Source organism: Elgaria multicarinata, chromosome 3, assembly GCF_023053635.1.
Source record: "Elgaria multicarinata webbii isolate HBS135686 ecotype San Diego chromosome 3, rElgMul1.1.pri, whole genome shotgun sequence".
Lineage (NCBI taxonomy): Eukaryota > Metazoa > Chordata > Lepidosauria > Squamata > Anguidae > Elgaria > Elgaria multicarinata.
In genome coordinates this window covers 145167881-145174199 of record NC_086173.1, presented here as the reverse complement: position 1 = coordinate 145174199, position 6319 = coordinate 145167881, and positions in this window count along the sequence as shown.

Sequence of the window (6319 nt, the reverse complement as noted above, 5' to 3'; positions counted from 1 at the left end):
AACATCCTCCCATGCGTGTTCCCCAGCTTCTGGTGTATACAGGCTTACTATTGCAGAGATTTCCCCCTTTTTCTTGAAGGCCCTTCATACTTTTCCAATATAAAATGTATTACATGGACACTGGATGGACACATTACAGGTGTTACATGTGGTGAAGTGTCTTAGGGTGCAATTCTATGCCTGTTTAGACAGAAAAAAGTCCCACAATGCCAGTATGGCTGTCTGGAGGGATGCTGGAAGTTGTAGGACATTTTTCTGTCTACGCTTGGATAAGATTGTGGCCTTAAGAATATTGTTTATGGTTAGAAGGATCCCCAAATTCCATCATGATGTAGGCGAATCTACAGTAAACACATAGCGTGTTCCCACTAAATTCCCTCCTGACCAATGCCTCTCTCATGTTTCTAGTTCTTTTAAAGGAGAACATTGGTTTTCCTTGACGTCTAGATATTTCTTGTAAAATCTGTCAATATTTTTGGATAGTTGCAAGTAAGCTGTTAGTAACATAATTGAGTGTTAGCTACAGTTCAAATGGCCGGATCGTACCTTGTTTTGTTTCTTCAGATCACCTCATGCTACCAAAGAGGTTCATGCACCCACAGCTATTAGACACCACTCCTTAGAGATTCACACAAAAGCTGCTTTCCGAGGAACATCTGTGTTTTAATCTTGTTCAAAAAGAACAGAAGAAATAGAAAGGGAGGCGGAGTTGCACTATATGTTAAAAATACCTATCCCTGCACAGAAATACAGGCGGATGAGACTGGGAGCCCCATCGAGAGCATCTGGATTAAAATAAATGGGGCAAGGAATAAAAAGAACATGATAATCAAAGTGTACTACTGACCACCCAATCAAGGAGAAGACGAGGATGAAACTTTTGAGGAACAAATTGCCAGTGTTTCAAGGAAGTCTGATGTAGTAATAATGGGGGACTTCAATTATCCTGATATCTGTTGGGAGACCATTACTGCCAAAAGCGGCCCTTCCAAGAAATCCCTGACATGTGTGGGTGATAACTTTCTCCTACAGAAAGTGGAGGAAGGAACTAGAGGTTTGGCAATCCTTGACTTGATATTCGCCAATAGGGATGACTTAGTAGATAAATTGGCAGTTACGGGAACTCTGGGGGAAAGTGACCATGTCATACTTGAATTCTTGATTATAAAGGAAGCAAAAGCTGAGTGTAGCCATATACGTACTCTGGATTTTAGGAAAGCTAAAATATTAAAATTAAATTAAATTAAATTAAATTTTTAATAAACTCAGAACTATGGTAAGTAAGGTCCCGGCAAGTAACCCTAATGAGAAAAGGAATGCAAGATGGGTGGGAATATTTTAAAAAGGAAATTTTAAAGGCACAATTACAAATAATTCCAACAAGGAAAAAAGATAGAAGACAACAGAAGAAACCAATGTGGCTCTACAAAAAGCTTAGAGATGACCTGAAAACAAAAAAGGATACATATAGGAAGTGGAAGGAAGGCCAGGCTACAAAAGAAGAGTACAAGACAGCATAGAAGTGCCAAAATGGCATCAGGAAGGCTAAAGCTGAGAATGAGCTGAGATTACCGAGGGATGCTAAAAGCAATAAAAAGGCTTTCTTCAGATATGTGAATAGTAAAAGACAGAGGAAAGAAATGGTGGTTCAACTGCTTAGTGAGGATGGCAAATTGATAACAGATGACAAAGAAAAGACTAAAATGCTCAATTCCTACTTTGGTTCAATCTTCTCCCAAAAGCGGGTCTATGACCCCCTGGAAAAAATGAAGCAGAAGTTGAGGGAGCAGGATTGCAGTTTGAAATCGTTAAACAAATGGTCAAGGAACACCTAATTTCTTTGAATGAGGTCAAATCTGCATCCCAGAGTAATGAAGGACCTAGCAGAAGAACTCTCAGAACTGCTGTTTATTATCTTTGTGAAATCATGGAAGATGGGTGAGGTGCTGGACGACTGGAGGGGGGCTAACGTTGTCCCTATCTTCAAAAAGGGCAAAAAGGAGGAACCTGGGAACTACAGACCAGTGAGTCTGACATCCATCCCTGGGAAAATTCTGGAGCAGATTATAAAGATGTCAGTCTGTAAGCACCTTGAAAACAATGCAGTAATTACTAGAAGCCAGCATGGATTTGTCAGGAACAAATCCTGTCAGACTAATTTGATCTCATTTTTTGATCGGGTAACCTCCCTTGGGGACTGTGGGAATGCTGTGGACATAATATATCTTAACTTCAGCAAAGCTCTTGACAAAGTGCCCCATGATATTCTGATTAACAAACTAGCTAAAAGTGGGCTAGATGGAGAGCGTGTTCAGAGGAGCGTGTTCAGAGGAGGGCAACTAGGATGATCAGGGGTCTGGAAACAAAGCCCTATGAAGAGAGACTGAAAGAACTGGGCATGTTTAGCTTGGAGAAGAGAAGATTGAGGGGAGGTTGTCACACAGAGGAGGGCCAGGATCTCTTCTTGATCCTCTCAGACTGCAGGACATGGAATAACGGGCTCAAGATAAAGGAAGCCAGATTCCAGCTGGACATCAGGAAAAACTTCCTGACTGTTAGAGCAGTATGACAATGGAATTTACTAGGGAATTACAGTTACCTAGGGAATTACAGTTACCTAGGGAGGTTGTGGGCTCTCCCACACTAGAGTCATTCAAGAGGCAGCTGGACAAGCATCTGTCAGGGATGCTTTAGGGTGGATTCCTGCATTGAGCAGGGGGTTGGACTCGATGGCCTTGTAGGCCCCTCCAACTCTGCTATTCTATGATTCTATGGAACAACTATTAGGTGGATACTCAGTTGGCTACAGAGTTGGACTCAAAGAGTGCTTAACAACAGTACTTTCTCAAACTGGGGGGAGGTAACGAGTGGGGTACCACAGGGCTCAGTCCTAGGCCCAGTGCTCTTCAACACTTTTATCAATGATTTGGATGAGGAGGTGCAGGAAACGCTTATCAAACTTGATGACACAAAATTGGGTGGGATAGCTGATACCCTGAAAGACAGAAACAAACTTCAAAGTGATCTTGATAGGCTGGAGTGCTGGGCTGAAAACAACAGAATGAAATTTAATAGGGATAAATGCCAAGTTCTACATCTAGGAAATAGAAACCAGATGCACAGTTACAGGATGGGGGATACTTGGCTCAGCAATGCTACAAGCGAGAAGGATCTTGGAATTGTTTTAGATCACAAGCTGAGCCAACAGTGTGAAGTGGCTGCAAAAAAGCAGATGCTAGTTTGGGCTGCATTAATAGAAGTACAGCTTCCAAATCGCGCTACGTACTGGTTCCTCTCTATTCGGTCCTGGTTAGGCCTCATATTGAGTATTGTGTCCAGTTTGAGTATTGGGCACCACACTTCAAGGATGCAGACAAGCTGGAGCATGTTCAGAGGAGGGCAAGCAGGATGTTCAGGGGTCTGGAAACAAAGCCCTGTGAAGAGAGACTTAAACACCTGGGCATGTTTAGCCTGGAGAAGAGAAGATTGAGGGGAGACATGATAGCATTCTTGAAATACTTAAAAGGTTGTCACACAGAGGAGGGCCAGGATCTCTTCTCGATCCTCCCAGAGTGCAGGACACGGAATAATGGGCTCAAGTTAAAGGAAACCAGATTCCAGCTGGACATCAGGAAAAACTTCCTGACTGTTAGAGCAGTACGACAATGGAATCAGTTACCTAGGGAGGTTGTGGGCTCTCCCACACTAGAGGCATTCAAGAGGCAGCTGGACAGCCATCTGTCAGAGATGCTTTAGGTTGGATTCCTGCATTGAGCAGGGGGTTGGACCCGTTGGCCTTGTAGGCCCCTTCCAACTCTACTATTCTATGATTCTATAATCTGACAAACTGTCCATGAGGTAAATTATGTTTTAGGGATTTAAAATGTGAGCCATCATACCTCAAGTAGGTTTTTCTATGAGATGGTTATTGTAATATGAAGTGCCTTCGCTGTGACCATAGGATTGCAGCCTACATTTTGTATAATATGCAACACATTTCTACGAAACTGGAATGGGCTACTCAGAATTAAAGCTATATCATAAAGCGATATTTTCAGCTCCTTCCCTCCAATCTAAAACCCAGTTATATCACTCTATGGTCTAACAGCAAAGTAAAAGTTTTGGGTGCTGAAGCAAATAGTGAATGGGGGGGGGAGATCTTTCTCTGATGTCTCTTTATAGATCAAAAGAATCTGAAAGTTTATTTATCTACAAATTTGATAAGCAGGGGACGCTTATCAAATCTGCAGATGACACAAAATTGGCTGGGATAACTAATACCCTGGAAGACAGAAATAAACTTCAAAGTGATCTTGATAGGCTGGAATGCTGGGCTGAAAACAACAGAATGAAATTTAATAGGGATAAATGCCAAGTTCTACATCTAGGAAATAGAAACCAGATGCACAGTTACAGGATGGGGGATACTTGGCTCAGCAATGCTACAAGCGAGAAGGATCTTGGAATTGTTGTAGATCACACGCTGAATATGAGCCAACAGTGTGATGTGGCTTCAAAAAAGCAAATGCTATTTTGGGCTGCATTAATAGAAGTATAACTTCCAAATCGCACGAGGTACTGGTTCCTCTCTATTCTGTCCTGGTTAGGCCTCATCTTGAGTACCAGTTTGAGTATTGGGCACCACACTTCAAGAAGGATGCAGACAAGCTGGAGCGTGTTCAGAGGAGGGCAACCAGGATGATCAGGGGTCTGGAAACAAAGCCCTATGAAGAGAGACTGAAAGAACTGGGCATGTTTAGCCTGGAGAAGAGAAGATTGAGGGGAGACATGATAGCTCTCTTCAAATACGTAAAAGGTTGTCACACAGAGGAGGGCCAGGATCTCTTCTTGATCATCCCAGAGTGCAGGACACGGAATAATGGGCTCAAGTTAAAGGAAGCCAGATTCCGGCTGGACATCAGGAAAAACTTCCTGACTGTTAGAGCAGTACAACAATGGAACCAGTTACCTAGGGAGGCTGTGGGCTCTCCCACACTAGAGGCATTCAAGAGGCAGCTGGACAACCATCTGTCAGGTATGCTTTAGGGTGGATTCCTGCATTGAGCAGGGGCTTGGCCTTGTAGGCCCCTTCCAACTCTGCTATTCTATGATTCCACCATTTTAAAGGTGGCCTAAAGATCATTTTAATCATTAAATGTAGATAAAATGTGGTTAAAAACACCTTTGTCCTTGTTCAATGCACAGGAAATAGTTGAATCTCTTGACGATGTGTACTTAAACAGAGCATAAGAGCCCTGCTGGATTAGACCACGCAGTCCAGCATTCTGTTTAAAGAGTGGCCAACCGGCTGCCCATGGGAAACCTATAAGCAGGATATACTTCAGCATTTTCACACTGATGTCATCTATCTTTGAAGTCCCTTTGTTCAGGAGTGGCCATTTTAGCATCACTGACAGAGTGTCATGAAAGATTTAAGTGTTCCTCCACTGGTTTTTTAACATTACCATTTTTTATTTATGCCCATTTATTATTTTGCACAGAGACTGGCCTGTTTCTCCCATGTAATATAAAGTAGGGTCGAGATCCATTTGTTTGTGTTTTAATTGCTCCCAATAGTTGTTTTAAAAGGATATTGTTGTTTTTATGTTCTTGATGGTTTAACATTTTGTATACTTGTTTTTAATGTTCACTGTTTATAACTTCTGTAAACCGCCCAGAGAGCTTCGGCTATGGGCTGGGATATAAATGTAATAAAATAAAATAAACCTAGTGACAGTCTGATCTGCTTCCTGCCACCCAGGGTAACGGTAGATCACGTGGGAGGCCAGGAAAAATAGGTGGGAGACAATGGGGCTCCACAGGCCACGTAGGGAGTAGCCATGGGTCACATGTGGCTTGCTGGCTTATAGGCCACCTTTTTCCTTTTGCAAAGTACCCAAGGGAGCGGGGTGTTACATGGCCCTCCTCCTCTCCATTTTCTCCTCACAACATCCTCTGAGGTAGGTTAGGCCAAGAGACAGTGACTGGCCCACAGTCACTCAGTGAGCTTTATAGCTGAGTGGGGATTAGAACCCGGATCTCCCAAGTCCCAGTCAAGCTACTACACCACACTGGCTCTCATATGTGTATGAAAGCATTTCATGACTCATTCCAAGGTGGGGAGCAGGGAGGATTCAGCACACATAATAATGTTTGTGAACTGCCCAGACAGCTTCGGCTATTGGGCGGTATAGAAATGCAATAAATAATAAAAAAGTAGGTCTACTAACACATTGAAATAACGTAACAAGTTTAAAAATAAATTTTATTTTATGATAAAATCTACAACCCGCTTTCCCCTTCCAATGGAGTCACTCAG